Genomic DNA, 4310 nt, shown 5'->3' on the forward strand with positions numbered 1-4310 from the left:
AAACTTTTCTTAAAAATGTCTGATAGCTTCTTTTTGTTCTCAAAAACATTAGTGCTAAAGACAAAAATATCTTGATTTAAATGTATGTATCACTGACTATTATTATTCGGTAATTGTTGTGGGCATTTTTTACATGTAAAAACAAGTTAACTTATCAACATGTAAGATAAATTAGAAATCATTTTCTTTGCTAATGAAAAGGCCTTAAATATCTGACTTCCCAGCAAAATTTGAAATAAGGAAACACATTTCTTAATTGGCCACTAATAAGAAAACTTATTTCTCAATAAGAAAATGAACTTCACAAAGAACATGAAGTTGTTTAAATCATTTTAACAATGTACTGATAAAATAATCTACAGAACTGTCAGAGAAGAGGCAGGCCCAGTGGAATTTGATTCCAATAGTGGAGTGAGTAGAGACCACTCAGAAAGGAATCAGAGGCCAAAAAATAAACGAGTTATGGTTTGGCCTGCCGGATATTGACATTTATGCAATATCAACCACACTACAAAGATATTCTACTTTAGTGAAAATAAACCCTGTATCTCTTGCAAAATTATCTCAAAATCACTTGACTTGGAAGGGTTTAGCAAACCACATACACAAAAACATCATTTAATTTTTCTGAATTAGCTTTTCATTTGCCAGTTTTTCATGATCTGAGACATTATGTAAAATAGAAAAGCACAAAATTTAAAGGAGAAAATGCTTTTGTCTTTAAGAAAACTAGTAACAGGAGAAAGAGAAGGTTATCTGTTGTTAAAAGGGGAATGAATTGAACATTTGAAAATGACTCTTGTGCAATCTTTCTGATAAGAGTGAAAATTCTCTCTGCCTCCCTTTGGTACTTAAGGCAATGGGCTTTCAGGAGATGTGCTCAGGCAGCTATCATCAGCTATGTTATTATCTTTACCCTCTGTAGTTCATTTGCTGCCTTTCAGTGAAGGGGTGGGCATAGGTGGAAGAGAAAGTGGAGAGCTGACAGTAATGGTACCTGGAAGTCATACTGTTAGATGACAACAAAGTCTGGATTCACCTCCAGGCAGCAGAAAACAGACAAAGTCTGAAGCTGCTGACAGGAGATTCAGAAAAAGCTGCTTTGCTACTTTGTAATTGCAAAATGGAGAGCTTCTGCCAGACTGGGATTTCCTTGTCCTTGGAGTTTTTCTGGGAATGCGATTGCTGCTTAGACAGGAACCAAATCTCTGACAGTGCTTTCATCTTATATCACTAAGCCAGCATAAGTAAAACAAAGAGATATTTCCCACAGAAATAGTTTTGAAGTGTTGGGTACACATCTGTGCCAACTACCATCACAAGTTAGCCTGTCCAATAGGGATAAGATGGTCCCACTACTTCAGGACCTATTCTTAAACAATGGGAAAGAGATGGTATAATGAAGCCAAATGATTAAATGAAATCTAAACTTGCTTTTAACTTGTGACCTGGCTTCTGACTCTGTACTTACAGCAACTTTCTGGCCATGTGCTACTTTATTGGTTTAGAAGCTCATCATATTTTTGTGTTAATATTTTTGTTTTGCTTCCTCTTTCTCTCATTTACCTCAGTCATGAGCATATTCCGGGTAGCTGTTATTTCTGTGCCATTTGATATAGTTGAAATAAAAATTATGAGTTTCTGCTGACTCCCTTTAAGGTAGATAAGTTTATTGTACAGTTCTACATTCTTTTCTTAATTACCTCATTGTCAAACCACAACACAGGCCACAGATATTAATGTGGAATAAAGCCAAGTTAAGAAGAAGATGGAGAAATCTAAGAGAAAATTCACCTAGTATTTCTACTATTGTTTGGTGGAAAATCTGAAAACACTACCTTCTAGGGCTTGTCACTCTGGTGCCTCTCATCAACTCTTACAAATAACTAAATGCAAAAATTATGGCCTTTTATCAAAAAATTTGGATTGGGAAGGAAATCCTTTATTATAGTTATGCAGGAATAATTTCATTCTTGACTACTCTGAATTGGGTAAATCAGGACATGCCAATAAATCTCTATAGCACTATTTTAATGCCAGATACACATATGCATATGACCAAGCACCATCTACAGAAATGATAAGAAAAAAGAAACGACAGATAGAAAATATACGGCCTAGAGATCTAGATATAGATATAGAATATAGATATAGATAGAGAATATATAAGATTCTCACTCTTCTATTTGCCCATCAATAAAGAAAAATAAGAACACAAAAATTTAGAAGTCAATGTATGAAATTTGAAGCCGTAAGGAGAGTCTCCACAAAAACAATATATTGCTAGACATGTTACCACTTTGATTGAAAGACCTAAATCTTGTATATGATTGCAAAGGTTACATATATAATGAATAATTTTGGAATTTTTATTGTCACATTTGTTGATAAGTCTGTTTACTAGATCTCTCTCTGAGGCTGAGGTAACATTTATATGAACCTCTTTCTAATTGCAGCCTCACTGGGCATATTATTCTTTAGCAGGAGAGATCACATGTGCTAGCATCGTAGTACCAAGGCAATTCACTATAGCTAATCTATTCCCTTAGCCATGGTCTATTAGCTGGATGTACAAGAGACTAATAGGACGCATCCATTATATACATACAGAGCTCTGGTGAAAGTTAAACAAATACTTCTTTAAACACACACACAGACACACATACACAAATATATACTATGATATCCAGAGTTCCTTAAGCCTCCCAGTATATCAGTTCAAATGTCCTACAGAGAATTAATACGCTGAGCACAGAACAAATATATAATGCAAAGAGATTACCAAGTCAGCTCCACCACCTTGATTTATCTAAGCTCTTCTATTTTAGCAATACCTGGAGAATCCAGTTGCCTGCACTTCAGTGATCTCAAGAGCCCTTCAAGGCACTGCTATAAGAAGTTGCTGGTATTAATGCAGGGTAACTTTCAATATAAAGCACCATTTTCTGCCCTGAGTCTTTTGGAGTGAAAAAACTGGGTTCACAGAAATGGAAAGTAACTGAAAAATGTCTTCTGGCTGGTAAGTGCAGAGAAGAGTAGTTCACTGTTTAGGTAGTTCAAATTCATTTCAAAATAGCATTTGATAAGAGCTGGAGAGCACAAGCTTTTTCAATAAATGGCAATGAGTGAATAAGCATACACAAGAGCATTTAATTGTAGATGAACTAATGGTATTTATGTATGTCACACTGCCTCTAATAGTGACCTTCACAGTTTGGGTTCCAAGATGATAAGTAAACAAATTCTATATTGAAAATCATTTTAAAAGTCTTTGTATTTATATATTTTTAAATGCTACCAATATTAGCTCAAATACATAACCACAGAAAATTCAAGATGCTACTTACTTCTTCTCATCACTAATTAGAAATTATAAATAAGATATATCCAGCTTTTGTTTTATGTGATGTAGAAAATTTAATTTTCCACTTATCCAAGCACAATCTCCTTCATTCATTCGCTCATTCATATACTTATTCATGCAATATGTACCGAATATCCCTAATCATAGTAACTTAACAGCACATCAATAAATAAAGTCATAATCAAACTATGGTTCAAACTTTAATCTACATTAACTCCTTTGGCTTCCATGTTGTTACAACCTGTTTCTCATTCTACCATCCAAACCATGTGGTTTGGAGATGGGCCTTAGTGTCCAACTAGCCAGGCATGAGTCTGGCATGAAGGGCCTACCTGCTTTAATGATCCACTCTCAGGGAGTCAGATTAGTTAAGCATTAAAAAAACAAGGATCTGGAGTAAGTCCCCAAGGCTTTATCACTAGATTCATGTTTCTTTATGGGCAAGCTACTAAAGATCTTTGCATCCCCATCTCCCAAAATGACCATAACACTACCTACCTCACAAGGGTGCTGTGAGGCTTACCACGACAGCATGACGGAATGATGTGTGGAACTGGAAACCAAAACAAAGGTGCTACAGAATTTAGAGTGACTAGAAGAAATCAGTGAGTAATGAACCCTTCTCTCTTGGGAGTTCTAGGTCTGCCAAGATATGTCAATATCCTTTATGGCTAGAGTTTAAAATGGTACTGGCCATTGTTTGGCTTGGTTTATCTTTAATATCACTAGCTTGTACAAAATTTATAACAAATCATGCTCTCTCTTTGAGAGAAGCTGGCTTGGAAAAATTATTACTTTTAACAAAGGAGAACAGAAATAATTCAATTCCAGGTGCTGGGGGTGGGAAAGTAGTTATTTATTTCAATATGAAACAAAAGACTTTGAATGGATATCTTCAAGGGGATGCATTTTACTGGAGAATTTTTTTGCCTAGGGCTTTTTGTTG

This window comes from Castor canadensis, chromosome 13 (genome assembly GCF_047511655.1).
Source record: "Castor canadensis chromosome 13, mCasCan1.hap1v2, whole genome shotgun sequence".
Classification (NCBI taxonomy): Eukaryota; Metazoa; Chordata; class Mammalia; order Rodentia; family Castoridae; genus Castor; species Castor canadensis.